Raw genomic sequence first — 20,548 nt, forward strand, 5'->3', positions numbered from 1 at the left:
ATGTCTTGTGAGGTACATACCAAAAGGGGCGTTGTACTCTATAATGGGTCTAATGAGTGATGAGTAGAGGGGAACAATGACCTACTTTTTTCTGGATGAGAATCCTTTTGTGATGAGATGAGCCATGTAGAAGGATTTCCTGACCACTGTGGTGATGTGATTATCAAAGGAGAGAGTACTGTCCACCTGTGTCCCAAGGTCTCTCATCACATTTTCGGCAGTAAGTAGACTACCAGCTATGTGGTAGTTCCTGGGTACAGAGTTTTTACCAAAGGGGATGACAATACACTTTTTAGCATTGAGCTTCAGGCCATGGCTTTGACACCAGGTATCTGTCTCAGTGAGGCCCTTTTGTAGTTTGTCCACATCATTAGGAGTTTCGATTATGGCTCCTAGTTTGCAGTCATCTGCAAACTTTGTTAGCCAAAGACCTTCTGTGTTGGCCTGCACTTCAGAGAAGTAGATACCAAATAGGAGAGGACCCAGGACTGAACCCTGTGGTACTCCACTTGTCACTGGTCTGATGTCAGATTTGGAATCCGCTACTTTCACAGTGTGGGTTCTGTCCGTGAGCCAGTTGGCAACCCATCTTGTGACATAGGGATTTATACCTAGTTTAGTGAGCTTATCTATAATTCCAGAGTGGGGGATGGTGTCGAAAGCCTTGGCGAGATCTAGATAAGCTGTGTGAACCATTTTACCCTCATCTATGGCTTTGGTGACTGCTTCAAAGAAGTCAATCAGGTTTAGGAGACATGATCTGCCCTTTACAAATCCAAACTGGGTAGGGTCCAGAGTTTGGAGATTACCAATGTCTTTGTTTATGAGTTCCACGATGATACGTTCCATGGCCTTGCAGACCAGGCTCATCAGGCTAATGGGGCAGTAGTTCCCGGGGTCCATCGTGGCTCCCCCTTTGTGGAGTGGGATAACCATCATGGTGCGCCATTCATTAGGTACAAAGCCTGAGGTGAGGCTATGATTGAACATGGTACTTAGGTAGGGTGCCAGTTCTTTCTGTAGTTCATGTAGAATGCAGCCTGGGATATTGTCAGGTCCCATGGATGCTGAGTTCTTGGCTTTGGAGAGTGTGTGTTTTACCTGTGCAGCCGTGATTATAGGAACTTTGCATTCTTCCAGTATAGAGATGGGCCCTCTAGGGGGTGAGAGGGGGGTAAAGTTAGCACTGAACCTATCTGCTAGGATGTTGACAATATCAGTTGGTTCTGTATATTTAGTGCCATTGTGCTGTAACTCAGGGCAGATCTGAGTGTTCCCATTTAGATTCTTGACATAGCTATAGAATGCTTTGTGGTTGTCTTTAGAGTCGGTGGCAATTTTGTTTTCATAACTAGCTTTAGAGGATTTTAGGAGGGATCTCAGCTTCTTACTGAGGTTGACCAGGGAGTTCCTCCAGTCATGGGATTTTACTCTTTTTTGCAACAGTTTCTATCTTCTGTTGTAGAGTTTGTTTATGGCAGAGGACCACCAGATTGGCTTCCTTTTTTTGGAGGATAACATCTTGGTTCTATTAGAGATAGCATCATCCATGCACTCGTGTAAGTGCTTATAAAGTGCATTTGTGTAGGATTCAGCAGTCATACCTCTATTGTCCGTCTGCATGGGTGTCATGAAGTTTGCCACTTCTGTCTTAAGAAGTGTGAAGTTGGCTTTGGAGAAATGTTTTATGATGGTTTCCCTAATTGGGGGTGGGGGTGGGATGTGGATGTCTAGGCTGATTAGCTTGTGGTCGGATCTGACCAACGAGGAATTGACCTCTGGTGTAGAACTCCGGTTTCCCATGTTGGTAATGACCAGGTCTAGGATATTGCTGCCCCTGGTGGGGGTGTGAATAAGTTGATCCAAGGCATTGGCATTTATGAATTCTAGAAAACGTTGAGCAAAAGAGTTGGTACATGAGTAGTTTTCCCAGTTAATGGTGGGGTAGTTGAAATCACCCATTATTAGGGTGTTGGGTTGTACCCTAATACTTTCCAGTGTATCAAGAAATGAGGAGTGTGAATCCTGGGGCATGGTGGGGGGTCTGTAGCAAGCTACAATTTGGATTGCGGTCTTGCCCAGAGTTAGTTGCACTTGGATAATCTCGGATGCATTATGCTGTGCAACTAGCCTGGAGGTGTGGATATCCTTAATGAATATGGAAACGCTGCCACCTTTAGTTCTTCATTCTGGATTAGGTGGCTGAAAGGTGTGGTATGAATTGTAGCCTGGTAATGCAGGGGTGCTCTCTGGAGCTTTGAACCAGGTCTCTGTCACTGCACAGATGTCAATGTTCTCCATTTTAAGGAGTGCCTCGAGTGAGTGCATTTTGAGGTTTAGACTTCTAGCATTGAGTAGCATTACCCTCAGATTTTGCTTATTTGTACCTGTTACAGTGGTGAATTTGTCATTTGAACCTTGCCTAAAAAAGGCACTATAGGGGTGGCAAGAGCCTTAGCCAGTATCCGGAATCCTAAGAGTGACAGGTGCAGGCCATCTCTGGCAAAGCATCGTGGTCTGTCGATCATGTCGTCCCAGGCAGACAAATACTGGATCTCCTTAGAACGACAGCAGAAGCTTAGCCAATTGTTGAAGTCAATCATTTTGTCCTTGGAGTTTAGTTTCAATTCATGATTCTGGCACCAGTTATTGTTTGGGACAAACCTTCCTGCATGATGGTTAAGTCATTTGGGAATTCAATAACTGCTCTTAGCTTACAGTCATCTCAAACTTAGTCAGCTAAAGCCCTTGGATATTTGCTTTTACTTCCGTGAAGTAGATGCCAAACAGGAAAAGTCTCAGCACCAAACCCTGGGGGACTCCATTTGGTGGCTGGTCTCTTTCTAGAGTTAGCCTCCCCTACTTTGATCTCCTGCATCCTGTGAACCAGATGGTAGCCCAGCTAGTGATGTAAGGGTTTATTCAGCTTTTTTTACTACATCTGAGTAGGGGATTGTGTCAAAAGGCTTGGCCAGGTGATGGTAATGTTTTGTGAATTGTTTAGCTTCACCCATTGCTTTGTTGACAAGACAGCCTTTCACACTCTTTCTCCCTGATTGTTTCCCTAACAGGTTGAGAGATCAGAGCATACATTTGACTGTCCCTGATTTTGTGTCATATTTTTGGTCTGTTCCTCATAAGAGTTGTGGTTTTCTGGCAAATTTATGATGATTGTAAAACTTAAATGATGATAAACATTTGAGTTTCAGACATCTAGACGTCATATCCTTCAGAAAATCCATGCTAATGAAAAACCTGTTATTCTAGCAAACACGCATATAAGAATAATATTATACTGAACCCTTTTCCCGACCCATTATGTTATAAGCAGAATAAAAATCACACAGTACATTTTATTCTGCTTTTAAATAAATTAATGTTTCTGGCTAGACATTAAAAATGTAACAAAGCTGGGGCCAACTTGCAATAATGAGAAAAATGAGGTAAAAAAAGAAGACTTAAGGCAAGAAAGAAAGAATTTTGAGAATACAGTTACAGCAAAGTCAAAGTTATCCCACTTTTTTACCTGCATTGTCTTAATTTATCACCATCATCATCGTTGAGAGTATTATTATTATTTTTACTGTTATTACTTCATAACTGACTGCCCAGAATGTACCTGGGTGGGCTGCTGCCACTTCAATTGAGGTCCACAATCCACAGAACTTGCACTGGCATGTTTAACAATATGACAGTGAAAACCGTAAACTGTCAGAAGCTGGAATGAAACAATGAAGTGTCAGTTGTAAAAAATAATAAGCACCTTTGTTCCGTTATTGCCAAACATGGAACAAAAGTGCTTATTTTTTTTCAACTGACACGTCGTCGTTTAATTCTAACATTTCTAGTAAATAGTGCAAAATACCAGAGCTGGATCATGTTCAAATGGGGCCATAGGCAGAGTAACAGACTAGGTCCCCCCTCAAGCAGCCCCTCCTGCAGTAACTACCTACCCTCCAAAAGCAGCCCCCTCCCCAGTTATTCTAATGTTCCATTATTTGGCTGTTTTTCTCCATTTACCATAAACACTGTTCAAATCTGTCAGTGTACATACTGTTTTTTATTTATTTCTACGATGATTACAGATATTGAAATAAAATAGCACAAACACTGATAGCTATTTGCTAAACAAGCAATACAGTCTCGCAATGAAAATAGACTTAGCATGAGCAATAAAATTCTCTGCCACTGAAACTCACATTCATTGAAATGGCATGAAAACCCACATTCAAAGAAAATGCATCTGGCCAATGGAGGATTAAGTTTACCTTTAGGCTGTTTTCAAACCATAGACTCCTTGCACACTTTTTTTAGGGCCATGCATACATGTATGTGTTCTTTGGTTCACCGTCCTGCATTAAATTATATTTCTTGTATAACACAGCACCATTTGTTAGAATGTGTTTTAAATCTGTAGTTTTGAACATTCTTCCAGTAAGCAATGAAGCAAAATGTATGAACCAATGACAAAACTACACATTTCATAAAATTTCAACCATAAACAGCCACTCAGAAGTCTGTCACAATAATCCACCAATATCAGTCAATAAGCACAATCTCTGCAGAAGTAAAAGTCATCTGTTTAATTCCACATTAAAGAGATCTGTAGCTAATGAAAAGGTTGCTACTGGCAAACAGCTTTACATGTCAATGTTTCATGTACAAATTCAGTGGCTGCTGCCCTTGAAAATTGAATTGCCTATGTTACATTAAAAAAATAATTGGTAAGCTGACAATAGGGAATGACTGACAAACCAGCAACAAGTTCATAGTTACTAGGCATCTCATACAAAGGAGGACACACTCAGGAATGTAGATCACCTATCCCCCCTTAAAATGCACCAAATAATCAACAATCAAAAGGACACTACAATATGAGCACTCCGTCTACATGGTGTGGGAGTAGAATCCACAGCCTTCTGCACCAAAGGCAGTTCTGCTAATAACACTACTTTCAAATTCTACAACACAGTGACTAACACTTGATAAACAAAACAGTTATACATAGAAAACAGACTTAGCATCAGAGCAACAACAAACTAATCTTCCCTTGAAACTTATAATCCCTTGAAAATGTACGGAAACTCAAACTCAAAATTCCATCAGCAGTCTGATAGTTGGTGTAGAGGATTCAGGGTCTATTATCCATTGAAGCTCACAATTCTTTCAGTAGCTTGATAGTTGGTGTAGAGGATTCAGGCTCTTGTCTCCACTGAAGCTCACAATTCTTCAGGAGTCTAGTACTTGGTGAAGAGGATTCAGGCTCTTATCTCCTGTAACCAAGTTACAGAGTCAATCTTGATCAAGTTAACTGACTAACACGCCCTTCCCACTAACTAGGACATTACATACCATACTTTTCAACTGCTTAGCATAAGAAATCTGGACAAAACTTAAAATAATGGGGGACATATGTTAAATATTGCTCTTTTTTTGGAGAGACAGTAGTGTGTTTATTTTTTCAAAACACCTTTATTAAATTTAAACATATGACAAAGGCAATCTTACATTTATATAAATTAAAAACATACAAAATGATATCACTTTAGTTGCAAACCATTTACATCACAGACACCACTGAAACAACTGTAGTTGTGAACATTATACATCACTTAGAAACCATCCAGTCATTGTCAGTTAAGTATTATATGCCTCATTCAAATCCTGCCTATTAAATCTCATTCCTGCTCTGCATAGATTGTTCCAACAATTCCATTTTTTTTCTTATGTAGATTGCTCCTTCCCTTTTCTAAACATCCCAATTCCAGTCATGTTATCTATGTTACTATATTCACTACTTCTAGTAAAGTTGGTCTAGACCTTTCCATTTTCTAGTAATTGCCTTTTTGGCAGCCACCATAATTAGACTCAGCAAGGCTTTACTATGTCTAGGCAATTCTAATTCTGTAGCATAACTCAAAAAAATCATCTTCCCAGTCAGTCCAACCTGCTCACTCATCATCTCTGACAAAGCAGTCTGCAGGGAATCCCAAAAGTCCACCAACTCATTATACTTCCAAAAAATATGTTCTCAGCCACCTCTTTCTTACCCGTCACACCTCCATTTGCTATCCAACTGAGGAAAAATTCTTTGGAGTCTATTTGGGGTATAAAAATACATACGTAAACACACAAAGATTCTAAATCTTCTATACTTTGTTGCATATTTGGGAGATATACATATATCCCCCATTGTCTCTTTGTGAATTGCTTATCCAGTCTCTCCTCTCAATCCTTTCTAAGCTCCTCTGATTGATTCTTATAATTCTCATGCAATATTTTATATGCTTTACTAATTATTCCTTTTTTAATGGCAGCTTCTGTTCTAGATTCTATTAAAAACTCTACCAGTGCTGGTCTTTCATTTAGGAGCCCTCTATTTCTTTCTCTTTGCCTACACCCTGATACCAATCCTTAATAGGGAAGGCAATATTTAACCTGCAGTCCAAATACATTTTTGGCCTCTTCCCATTCTATTACCTTTCCCTTTCTAGTTATTTCCTCCAAATACCTTGGTTCCTTTGCCAGTTTTCTCCAATGAATTCCAGCCCCCTCTTGCCTATTATCTGTATCCCTGATGACAGTCAACCCCATAGATGTTAAACATTGTTCTTATAGACTTATAATTGTTAGAGTAACATCATTTGTCTTAGCATACATTTTCTGAAAGAAATGAAGTCTGAAACAAAAATGTATGACATTATTTAGTTATTTCAGTTCTCAGTGATTTGCCACAAATATTGAGGAATAGGCCAAAAATATGAGGCAAAAATCTGGACAAATCCTGAAATAATGGGGATACAATGGCCCAAATAGGGGTAGATTTTAAATATTGCTCTTTTTTAACTTAGAAAATTGCTAGAATAGCAAGATTTTGTGTTTGCAAGTATTTTCTGAAAGATAAGAAGTCTGGAACTCTTACGTATGTCATTATTTAGTGACTCCAGTTCTCCATGATTTGCCAGAAAACCACAACTTTTATGAGAAACAGACCAAAACTATGAGTCTAAATCTGGACAGTTGAGAAGTATGTTAAATACATACACACCTGCCTCCGTCTGCTCTCATACAGGAACACACACACACACACACACCTACTTTTATCTGCTATCTCACATACACACACACCTACCTTCATCTGTGCTCTCTCACACACACACACACATCTACCTTCATCTGCTCTCTCTGTCACTCACACACACACACACACACACACACACACACACACACACACACACACACACACACACACAGACACCTACCTTCATCTGCTTTCTGTCTCTCAAACACACATACACCTACCTTCATCTGCCTCCTCACACAAGCACACACACACCTGCCATCTGCTCACACACACACACACACACACACACACACACACACACACACACACACACACACACACACACACACACACACTTCATCTTGCGCAGCACACACACACACACACACACTTACACTTCCTTCATCTGCACACACACACACACACACACACACACACACACATACACCTACCGATCATCTGGTCTCTCTCACACACACACACACACACACACACACACACACACACACACACACACACACCTTCATCTGCTCACACACACATGCACATATACACCTACCTTCATCTGCTCACACACAAATACACACCTACCTTCATATGCTCTCTCACACTTACCTTCATCTACACACACACACACACACACACACACACACACACACACACACACACACACCTACCTTCATCTGCTCTCTCTCTCTCTCTCACACACACACACACACAAATACACCTACCTTCATCTGGTTACACACCTACCTTCATCTATTCTCACATACACACACCTACGTACCTTCATCTGCTCACAGACACACACACACACACACACACACACACACACACACACACACACACACACACACACCTGCCTACCTCCATCTGCTCTCTCTCTCTCACACACACACACACACACACACACACACACACACACACACACACACACACACACACATATACCTTCTCTCTGCTCTCACACACACACACACACACACACACACACACACACACACACACACACGCACACATACCTTCTCTCTGCTCTCTCTCTCTCTCTCTCTCTCTCACACACACACACATATGCACACACACCTTCTCTTTCATACAGCAGCAAATGACTAGTTTGAATTCCATAGACGCACATACTCTCTCACACAGCAACACACAAACACACACCTTCTCTTTCATACAGCAGTGAATGGCTAGTTTTAATTATACTCAGTCTTACACTAACAGAAATGCTACTTTAAACACATGCACACACACACACACACTATCCAACTCTTTCAACAAAATGGCTAGTTTAAAGTCTGCACATGTGGACTGTGTTACATCCATGTTGGTAATACACACGCATGATCCTCCTTAAAGGAGAAGACACCACCACCGCTGAGTGAAATTTTTTTTAAAATAAATTGTTGAAGAATCTCAACTTGCAGCTGTAAAAGTGGGAGGGCCCTCCCCCTCCCCCAATGGTTCCAGCACCCTTGTCTGTATGCCTTCCCTCCCCTTTCTCTTCTACATGAGTCTTGCACAAGATCATGATGGACTCTCCTAAAATCCTGCTAGTGACTCCCTTTTGGCACAGACAGCATTTGTTCCCCCCTCTTTCTTACTTGGCTAGGGGCAGTTACCACAAGTTACCTCACCAGGTGGGGATCTTCTCCCACAGACAAGGGATGTCTTATCCATCCTCATTTGTCCACTCTTCAACTCACACTGTGGGTAATAGGGTTTTGATCCTTTTCAGGCACGTCTTTTCTGAGGACATGTTTTGGGTTCTGCAAGAGGCTAGGAAATGCAATACTAGGAAATCATATATATCCTAATGGAAGCAATTCTCTGTCTGGTGCACCTCTCACTATCAGCATCCCCCATATGTGGAGGTTCCTCTGGTTCTCTCTTATTCATGTGATCTGCTCCATGCTGGGTTGGCATATTCTTTGGTTAAAGTTCACCTTTCAACAATTTCTGCTTGCATGCCCTTGACTCCTCCTCTAGCCTCTAGATTTGAGGTCAATCAATTTCTTTAAGGCTTCCTTCATATTTGGCCTCCCAGGAAACCTATTCCACCTTCCTGGGACCTCAATTTTGTACTTGAAAAATTGACTCGGGCTCTTTTTTAGCCTGTTTCTTCAGCTTCTTTAAACAGTGCACTTGGAAGACTGTTACTCTTTTGGCTCTTACTTCATTCAAGAGCATGTTTGAACTTCAGGGTATGCCTCCTTTCTTAGATTTCCACAGAGACAGGGTCTCTCTTCATACTAATCCTTATTTTATGCCCAAGGTGATCTGTGAGTTGTCCCTTAATCAGTCTATTCATCTTCCTTCCCTGCAGATTGCCAGTTTGAATGTTCGTCCCACCTTGGATTTACATAGCTCAGATATTGTTTGGATAAAACTAGAGTTAATCCCAAATCTGGGCATCCTTTTACTTCCTTTCATCCCAGGACTTTGGGTTTGGCTGTTTCTAAGCAAACCATCTCCTGGGTTTCTAAGGCCATTTCTTTTTTTTTTCATGGAAAATGTCATTCCTCATCAGTAAATGCACATTCTGCTAGGGCAATTGCTCCCTATTATGCTTTTTTCAAGGGTCTGGATACCAGCTCTCTCCACGAGGCTGCTTCTTGATACTTTGTTCACATTTTCACTAAGCATTACAAGTTAAATTTTATTTCTAGGCCAGGGCAGACTTTGCCAGGCCTATCCTGCATGGGTTTGTAGAGGGCCCTGCTGTGCCTTCCTCCTCCTCCCAGGCTTCCTCTTGCACCCTCCCTTAGGTAAAAATACTGCAATAGTGATATAGAAGGGCATAGTACAGTTGTGTAAAATCTTACCATAACAGTAGATGTCCTTCTGTTCACTGTTGCAGTATTCGCTCCCACCATCTTACCCCCTCTGTTCTAGCTCTTGCTGAGTACTTTCTTGCCATCCTGGCTGAATGGGTCATCTTCTTTCTTTTTCTTGGTGCACATATTCTCCTTACCCTTAAGGGCAATCTGTTCACCATGGGTTTTTTCATTTCTAAGTGTGAGCATCTGTGCGTCACCTTTACGCTTTATGCTTTACACTTTGCATGGGGACCATACATGTGATGTACAATGTCTATAAGAACTAGTGGCTTTAGTATACTGGCAGGACATTGGGCTATCCTGGCAGGAGATCCCTTAGGTAAAGAATAATGCAACAGTGAACAGGATGACATGTACTGTTATGGTAAGATTTCACACAGCTGTACTTTCTGCGGGCCAAAAAGGCATCCCCTTGCAAGGGCACATTGTTGAGTCCACCAAGAGATCTTTTTCTTTGAACTTTCAAGATGGCTGCACATTGAGTAAGAGCTTAATTCTAGCTAGCTCTCCCGGTATGAAAACAAATGCAGCAGAGAAGGCCAGTAGACTTTTGTGCTTATGGGTAAATTTCAGTAATTGGCCTGTAAGTGTACTGCCTGGATGTCAGGGAAAAAGAAATACAGAGCACCTGGAAGTAAATCAGCTACAAAAAGTGAGGAAGAAACACTGACTAAAAAAATTCTGCAGCTGTTCAGGAAAAAAGCAATGCAACCTCCAGACATGACTTCTGGTAACCTACAGGAAGATACAAGACAACTGCACACAGGCCTGGTTAAAATAAATGAAACACTGATGGACTATTTCAACACAAACATCAAAAGGCTGGAAAAAATGGAAGAAACTTTTAAACAGCTATTCAGATGAGGTGATAAAGCTGCAAAAATCAGAGGCTGAAATGAAGAAAATGTTGGCTGAATATGAGACTACTTAGGAAGAGATGTTTCAAAAAATAATAGAATTACAGGACAAAGCATGTAGGGAAAACCTAAGATTTTCAGCTATACTAGAGAAGCTGGAAGGAACAGGCTGCATTTATTTTATGAAAGCACAAATAAATAACTGGACTGGTATTTCACAGCAGGAGTTGTTAGTTGAAAGGGCACATCATATGTATGCTCCAAACCTGGCTATCAGAAAGCAACCTACACCTTTAATAGTAAAGACGCAACCCTAACAGCAGAAGGAGTTTTGATGCTGACAAAACTGTGGCAGGACAAAGTAGGAGACAGCAGAGAGTTTGTGGAGAATGATTACATCTGATGTTGTCATATAGGTTCGGTTCTGACATCAGAACCAATTCAACCATTACTACAGCTCAAGCAAGCCAAAAAACGTTTGAGCTTCACCTCTACTCACAATCCCTCCCTCTCAGTTACCTCAGATCTCATTTTCGCTTTTCAAGACAGATGCATTCGGCATAGCTCTCAAGCTAAGTAAATTTTCTTAATAATTTTCAAAATTTTCTTTATAATCCTGTTATATCTTTCCTTCATCTTTATTGTGTTATAGCCTTATATTCTCATTTTGCCTTTTCTCTACCACTTCATAGTTAGTTTTTCTCCTTATATTTTTGTGTACCTCTGATTATCATTGCTCATAGTCTTTTTCCATATTTTGTTTACCTTCACTATCATTGTTGATAGTTACCTTCCTTTCCGTACACTTTGTGTACCCTTACTATCATTGTTGATAGTTTTCTTCCTTACCTTTCCTTACAAAAAAAAAAAAAACTTTCCTAACCTTTTTTCTAGTTGTTGAGTGCTTTTTCTGCATATCTCTTTGTGTGACTGTGGTGTGTGCTTTATTTTGTAATCATGGCTGAAAAGTCTAAGTGTCTCTCTGATTCAAAAATGCCAGAAGTGTGGCCACAAGATTATTATTACAGATTTGTACTTATTGTGCATCTATTGTTTGGGTCCTGCCCACTTGGAGGGGGATTTTAGCATTTGCCATGGCTTTAGTCACAGAGCCTTGGTAGAGAGGAAAAATAAGTTAATTTTAAAAGGCTTGATTCTTTTGGCCTTTAAAGAGGCTACATCTGCTCATGAAAAGAGTAAGACAGATATTTATTTGCCTTCTTCCTCCTCCTCCTCCTCCATAGAGAAGACCAAAAAGAGGAGTTTGTTGGTACAGACTTCTCTGTCGGCACCAACACCTAAGAAACCAAGATCCTCAGTTCCTAAAACCTCATCAGAACTGAAGGACTCCAGATGTAAATCTTTGCACAGAGAGAATCTCCAGTACAGACAACTTTTCCAGACTATGAAACATCAATGCCAAAACTCTCAACACAAGACAAAGTACCTTCTGGCTGTTCATCAGCACTTTTTACTTTGGCGCTGAGTGATGGTACACTGCAAAAAGAAATTTTGCTCAGACCAACCTACTCCACCTCTGTTGATCCTTCTGTAGGTGAACTGCCTGGAGTTTTCCTACAAGGGCCTAAATCATCATCTGTAATTTCAGTCTGTTCCACCAAAAGTGTTACAAGAACTGGATGTGGAGAGACAGGTGAATAAAATTCTACAGGTGAGAGGTTTAATAGGACTTCTATCGGCCCCAACCTCTGCAGGTTTGGGTGCCGAACCATCTTTTACATCTATTACTACTACTCCTCTGAGATTTCAGAGTTCCCAGCTTTGAGTTGTCTGGTGCTGGTTGCATCGGTCAGGCAGCTCAATAACCAAACAAACAAAAGCATTCTACAGCTGTATTAAAATGAGTATCCACTTTCAAAAAAATCAAAGCTTTCAGGTTACCCCTTCTTCAGTGCTTACAAAAAACAATTAAAAGAATCCATTTAAATAGTAAAACACATGCGTCATATGACACAGCCAATCAATGAAAATAAAAACTCAACGAACATTAAACAATATATAAAAAAAATTGTACTATTAATGCAACATCGAATGTTTTTATATAAAACAGGTTTCAAGCTCACTGTATTATTTAATCCAGGGAGTGCATCTGCTTTTGGTCTCAAAATCCAAGAATATTATATGTTTTCCAAAATATTGTTTATATCTCCTCCCCTATTGGTTCTATGCACTACCTTAATAACTCTAAACTTAAATGAGTTCCCCAAACTATTATCTGCCACATGTTTTGCTAATGCATGGTTGCATTGGTTCCAAATATATCCCTCCCTTTGGAACTGGTGATTACCCTGAGTTCTTTGGTTCTTTCAGATCTAGAGACCTCCCAGGACCATATCTGCCCTGTCAGCTCTGAGGGGCAGGAGTAGACTCCAATTTTTTTTTAGCCATCTCTGTGCCTTGGAGCATTGCTGCATTCAGCTTGGCTCTGGCTTTTGCCTCAGGAACAGTCTCATCAGAGCAGGGGTGACCACAGTTCTGAGGGAGTCTATCTCAGTTCTGGGCTCCCTTCCCTCTTCGGGGGTACCGGTCTTTGAGACAATGGAGAGGGCTTTGTCTATTGCAGTCACTCAACTGGCTTCTTCCTCCTCGGAGAAAATACCCTCCTCTCGTTCCATTATTCAACCTGTGTCTCCACTGGAGCAGTGAATACCAAAACCACAGGAATCTCAGATACAAATGCTACCATCTTCTGATACCTCATCAGACTATCCCCCTGAGGATGCTCCACAGAAGAAATGCAAGAAGAAGCACTTAGATTCCCCTCAGGAGTTGGTCATGGAGGACCCTGATTTTGACGAAGGAGAAGGGTTCCCGAGGTCACCCTCTGATGATGCCTCCTTTGGAGACATCCTCAAAATTTTGAAACAGAGGGGTGACTGGAAGTCCCAAAACCCTTCCTCTGAAGAATCACTTTACCTGCAGGCTTTCAGTATCCAGCCATCTACCGCTTAGGTGATTCCACCGGCTGACAAGCTCATTCGGTTGATCTCCCAGCAGGCATGGAAGGCATGTGACACCATTGAACCCATCCCCAAGAGATAAGATAGTTATAACAGCCGCCACTAAAGAAGAACTCACAGAGGAGAGTTCATCTATCCATCCTCCCAACAGAGTCTTGGCGATGGATAGGTTTGGGAAGTGGTCTTTGAACTTTTTAGCACATTCTACCAGACTTCAGAAAGATCTGATCAAGGAGCTGTCGAACACCCTAGCAGGAGCTGTTACTGAGGAAGTACAAGAGAAGGTTGCTTCCCATTTGGCCACCCTGGAGTCTGTGTCGAACTCGTTCATGAGGCTCATTGTGCATGCAGCTGAAGGGACCACTAGAGTGGCGGATTCAGGCATAGTCATAAGAAAACACACCTGGATGTGCCTTTGTGACTTTGCAAAACCATTTAAGTCTTCATTCGTCAATGCTCCTTTTGACAGATCTTATCTTTTTGGCCCAACTGTTAGAGAGACATTATCCAGGTGTGAGAAGTATGGTAAGACCCTTTCTGCCATGGGTGTTCATTTTTCCACTTCACAGAGATCCTTTTCCGGGAATCAGAGGAGCAGTTGAAAAATTTGGTTCAAAAAGTCCCAAGGACCTTTCCAGAACACACCTCGAGTCAGTTCTCCCAGGGGTAGAGGGGGGAACCACAGTGGAAGACACCATACACATGGCAGAGGTGGCCAGCAGAACCAGGGCTTCAGGGACTTTTTTCTGAGTAAGCCCTTTCAGTGTTCCTGAAGGGAGGCCTGATTGCCTTCCTCTGGATGCAGTCAGGGGGTGCTTATCCTTGCACCTAAATGGAGGGCTAAACATAACAGAAAATTCTTGGGTGCAATGGATTATTTTCAAAGGTTATACCATACCATACCTTTTTCCCTTCCTCCTCCTGTATGCAAAAATATTCCCAATGTTCCACCCAGTCAGAGGGAACCAGCAGTTCTGCAAATTCAAAAACTACTAGACAAGAGTCATCCATGAAGTCCCACCAGACCAGAGAGGAGCCGGAGTTTATTCAAGCTTCTTTTTAGTGCCAAAAAGACTGGGGACTGGAGACATATTTTGGATCTCAGTGTGTTGAACAAATCAGTTTGACAAATTAAATTCTGGATGGTCATAGTACAGTCCCTTTTGTTTTAAGGAAAGGATGACTGGATGTGGTCGATAGATCTTCAGGATGTGTATTACCACATGAAAAGGACAAGCACTCCAGATAGTTCCTCCACTTCCGGCTGAGAGCCAGTCATCACCAATTCAGGGCACTGCCCTTTGGTCACCACAGTCCCCAGGGTGTTCACCAAATGTATGGTAGTAGTAGCAGCTCATTTGAGGCTGCAAGGATTCCAGGTGTTTCCATATTTGGATGACTGACTCATTACCGCTCCGACCAGGCATCGACTGATGAGACAAGGATTACATTCTCAACACCTGTACATACCTAGAAATAACTATAAACCACAAAAAATCTCAACTGTCTCCAACTCAGAGTTTAGAATTTATAGGGGCAGTGCTGAATACTACAACTGTAGCATCCCTTCCCCCAGTGAGACTTCAAAAAATCATAGCCCAGGTTCAGAAAAGATCATTCACAGCAAGAAGGTACCCACTCATCTAATTTTAGAGGCCCTAGATTCTATGGCAGCGGCAATAACTCTAGTTCCCTTAGCCAGATATCACATGAGAATTCTATAATGGCTGCTGGCATCTCAATGGTCTATGCTGTTCCAACCCATGTCAGACCAGATTTTGATCACCAATCATTGCAGGAAAGATCTAGCTTGGTGGATTTACTCCAAATAAATTCTACTGGGCCATCTCTTCATCTTTCCAGAACCCAAGGCCATAGTGACAACAGATTCCTCCCAGATGGGGTGGGAGGGCATTATGGGCAAGACCGTCCAAGGCAAGACCAACTTGCATATCAGTGTTATGGAACTAAGAGTGGTGCTTTTAGCATTGCAAGCCTTTCAGACAGCTCATCTTGTGGGAACAATTGCAGTTCAAACAGACAATATGTCAGTAGTTTGGTACATTAAAAAATGGGAGGAATCAAATTGTATCCCATTTGTTGAGAACAGTGTGTCAGTGGGCGATCTCTTCCAATTGCTTTCTGATAACAAAGCACATTCTGGGGAGTTCCAATGTGATAGCAGACAAACTGTGCAGATATATATATATATATATATATATATATATATATATATATATATATATATATATATATAGCCTCACAAGTGGTCTCTCAATCCAAAAGAGATGGAAAGGGTTTTCCATCAATGGGGCCAACCTTGCTGTGACCTGTTCTCTTCTCCCCTAAACAACAAATGCAGCAACTACTTTGCCCTGATTCACCCTCCGTGGAAGTCACCAAGAGATGCTCCTCTCCACACTTGGCCCCCTGGACTACTATATGCCTCTCCCCGATACCTCTAATTCCAAAATACATACAGAAAGCACTCAGGCTGGCCTCAACAGATATGGTTCCCCTTTTTTGGCCTTATCTGATTCAATGACCTTGGACTCTGGACCCAGCTCCAGACCTTCTGTCACATCCAAATGGGCTAGTTCATCCAGACATTCTGAACCTCAAGCTGACAGCATGGTTCCTTCAGAGTTCCATTAATTGCTAGGTGAGTTCACTTTTCTTCCCCAGTACACCAAATTCTCCTAGCTTCTCATACGCCTTCCACCCGTATGCTATATACTAGTAAGTGGAAGAAATTTACTATTTGGGCTTATGACAAGGATATTAACCCCTTTTCCACATCTATTGAAAATATATTACATTTCTTAGCCTCTCTTTTCAGTGCAGGAGCTTCCCCATTTACCATCAGAATGCAACTTGCAGCAATAATTTCAAATTTCCATAATGGTTTTGAAAAACATTCCTTGGCCTCTCTTAGACTTTGTAAGTCATTTTTAAAGGGAACACTGATGGTGAAACCACCTTTTAAAGATCCTATTCCTCCTTGGGATCCTAACCTTACGTTATAATCCATTATGCATTCTCCCTTTGAACCATCCACTGATTGTATTCTGAAGTATTTGTCTTGGAAAACATTATTTTTGTGGCAATAACCTCTGCTAGAAGGATTTCAGAACTCCAAGCCTTATCATGTAGACCACCTTATCTGATTTTGCATAAAGACAGAGTTTCTTTACTAACAAACCCCACCTTTCTACCAAAGATAGTGTCAGAGTCTAATATCTATCAGACTGTTAATTTACCAGTATTCTTTGCAAATTTTTCTAACAAAGGTGAATACTGTTTACATTTCTTGGGCATTCACAGATAATTATGCTTTTATCTTCACAGAACAAAAGACATAAGAAAATCTTACTAATTATCCATTTCCTTTTCCAGTGCAAGGTTTGGTAAACCTGTCAGCAAAGTGACTTTAGCCAGATGGCACAAGGATTGTATATCCTTCATCTATAACAGAAAGAAAATTGATTTGCCAAGGCAGATTCTACAAGGTCTGGAGCCACTTCAGCTGTTTTCCAGTCTACAGCTTCAAAGGATGACATATGGGCAGCAGCAACTTAGGCTTCTCCCCATACCTTTATTACTTGCTACAAATTGGATTTGATCACTAGGGGAAGAGCATCCTTTGGTAAAGTGGTGCTCAAGAATGTCCTTCCATGAGTCCTCCCAGCATCTCAGGTAGCTGGAGACTCTGCCTGTTATGTCAAGGGTAAAATGAAAATTGACAACATCAGATAAGGAAGTTATGTACTTACTGTAACATTCCATCTGTGTTGTCCATTTTCATTCATTTATCCTTGACTCCCCCCCTCCATCCTTTGACCTTTGAAGACCTTTTTGGTGGAATAGACTGTGTACTCTCAGCTTATTGCAGTCTTTAGGGCAAAGAAGATATGGTCTCCTTTAAGGCTTCCTAATCTATACTCTTTCCTTCTAATCTGCAAATTTGATCTGAGTTACCTGAGAGAGAAGGATTGAGGGTAGAAGTGAAGCTTTAGAGTTTTTTTTTTTGGCTTGCTCGAGTTGTAGTAATGGCAGAGTCTGTTCTGATGTTGGAACAGAACCCATATCTCAAGGATAAATGACAATGGATAGATGGAACGTTATGGTAAGTACTTCTTTTTATTGACAACAGGCAGAAGAGTAAATCTATTCTACTCTTCAGGGAATATTGAGATGCAGGTGAGATTCAAACTGCTGTACCCATATGTCTTCAAGTTACTCTTCCCTGGAGGGGAGGGTCAAATCAATTTTAATGAACTTTGTCCAACAAAAGGTGAGCTGTGAAACAGAAGGATATCCTGCTTCTTCTTATTTTGGTAATAAATACCTTTTGCAATGTTTCAACAGAAAATGTTGGAGAGAAGGAAGGGAACATGAGAGTTGACTAGAAGAATCGAGACTACATTGGAAATGAAGCAGATTTGGGAGATGGAGATGAACAGTAATAAAACCAGTAACTTAATGTGGTATTATAATGCAATAATTATATTTATGAAATATGACAGAACAAGAAAATCTGGAAATATTGGACTTTTTCAGAATCTCTTGGACTTATGGGGGACTCCAAAGCATATGCCCTACCTCATGTTATTATGTTCGGATAACTGGTTTGGGGAGGGGAAGAGAGGAGAGAAAGTTAACTGTAAGTAAATAATTTTTTTCTTAATAGTACTATTTTTGTGGTGTATTTTTTTTCCTTACATGCTGTAAAGTTTTCTGTTATTTTTAAGTGTAATGGGGATTGTAAACAGGTGCTACTGTTCTTTTTTTTCTTTCTCCCTTCTCTCTTTCTTCTTGTTCAATTGTAAAACATGTAGGTACTTCAATATAAAAAAGGCCTGGTTAAAACAGCATGACAAAAGAAAAATTAACATACTTTTTCTAACTTTTGCATGGGGCGTTAGATTGATTTAGTAACAAGTTTTAAAAGAAATCAAGTAAATGAAAAAGAATATTCAATATTATGAGGCTTTTTTCTAGCAAATTAATGTATGCTTAGTAGCAATTCTGTATCTGGTTCTCATGCCTCCATGGAAACAATCTGATAAAGAGAAATTGAAAGTATGGCTCTCATATCTCCACGGAGACAGTCTGATTATGAGAAATTGGCTGTCTGCTTCTCAGGTGTCCATGGAGACAATCTGATAAAGAGAAACCAGTTACGTCTGGTGGAGAGTGACTGGCTGGGAGGAAAAAAGAAAAGAGAAACTGGCTAGGAAGTAATGTACTCTGAAAGCATTCAGGGGTTTTCCCAACTGGGATAGCTATAAAGATAAGACAAAACAAGTTAATAGAAGCACAGGCTGCACTATGTGTCTTAGCATGGATAACCTTTCTTTTAGGTTAACTCAAGTCTTTTATTGTGGCTGTCAGTTTTGGTCATTTGTTCCTATTAGGAGGGTACAACTTCAGTATTTGAAGGTATACATAGTTTTGAGTATTAGTTTTACATTAATAGGTTTTAAGGGGTTTGGGGTGTGTTTATTTTTTTCTGTTTGAGCGCTTTCAATAAAACAAAAAGTTTTATATGATGTAACATAGGCTCAAATGGATATGACAAGAAACAACTGTATAAAAGTTCAACCTGCCAAACAGTGTATGCATGTAACACAAAAGCTGAAACTGGATGTTTAACAAAAAAGGTGTTCTATATAAAAAGTGGGAATAACAACTTTTTATACAATGCTTTCTGTAATGTCTTTTAAATGTAAAAGGCTTCACTGATAAATACAAAAAAAAGAGTAGTGAACTATATTAAAAATGTAGAGTGCAACTAGCTATGTTACAGGAAACCACACTTAGAAAGAAATGAACATATGAATTTGATAAAGAAAGGTTTTCAGGGTGGTTATTCGGCAGAATATCTGGGACAACGGAAAAGAGGAGTACTTATATTAATTGCAAGAGGAGCTCCAATAGTGATAGATGAAGGTTAAAAAAGATAATAATGGCAGATTTGTAGTGCTAAGGGGCTATTGAAAGGGAGGAGGATTACACTGGCATGTATTTACATTCCACCTAAAATTGCTATAATGGAGCTGAAGAAAATTCTGGGAGAAATAATCAGTTTTCAGCAAGGAATATTATTATATGTGGGGGCTGGTATTTGATTTGCAGCAGTGAAGATGTGTCTGGGGGCCCAGAAGGGAAAATATAACAAAGGTGGGTAGACTTTTGAAGAAATTTATGAAAATATTTGGCATGGAAGATGTGAATTCAGTAACAGGAGTTTGGAGTGAATTTACATATTATTCCCCAAAATATAAAAAAAACTGGGCTAGGCTTGACAGAATTTACATTTCACAGGAAAATGTGCATTTAATTGGAGGTCTTGATACTCACCAAATAACTATTTCAGATCATGTGCCAGTAATAGCTAAAACAAAAGCACATGTAATTAAAGAAAATGAGACATTGTCACTTTTCCACTCATCTGTTGAAAAGGGAGGAATGGGTAGTGGAAATTATTTAGGAGCTATTTGAGAGGATACACATTTCTTCTTAATATATAGCGAGGGAGTAGGATAAAATTAAGATGGAGTTTAAAAATAGGGTGGAAATAAAAGAAAGGGAGCTGTGGTTAACAAGTAACAAGAATTATTTAGAGAGACTGACAAATGTCCAAGTATTGCAGAGTAGGAGGAATCTCACAGAACAAGTAGAGGATCAACTGCAGAACGCTAAGCAGAAAATAAAGGATTACCTCGATAATATGGACAAGTTTAGAAAGAGTTCTGTTAAGCAACTGTTTTTGATAATAACACTAGAGCACAAAAACCTTTA

At 40.4% G+C, this 20,548-nt stretch overlaps 1 protein-coding gene across 1 annotated transcript in view; it reads right to left on the reverse strand.

Moving 5' to 3' along the window:
* Window positions 1-5,003: 5,003 nt before the first annotated feature.
* LRRC57 (leucine rich repeat containing 57) overlaps window positions 5,004-20,548 on the reverse strand; it is a 549,540-nt gene continuing 533,995 nt past the window's right edge. Inside the window, exon 7 of the mRNA XM_044074082.1 lies at window positions 5,004-5,273. The gene's annotated coding sequence lies outside the window, so the exon portion shown is untranslated. The remainder of the gene's footprint in view (window positions 5,274-20,548) is intronic.

The sequence above is a fragment of the Protopterus annectens genome, chromosome 6.part0 (assembly GCF_019279795.1).
Source record: "Protopterus annectens isolate FY-2018-M chromosome 6.part0, PAN1.0, whole genome shotgun sequence".
In the NCBI taxonomy this organism is placed as follows: Eukaryota; Metazoa; Chordata; order Ceratodontiformes; family Protopteridae; genus Protopterus; species Protopterus annectens.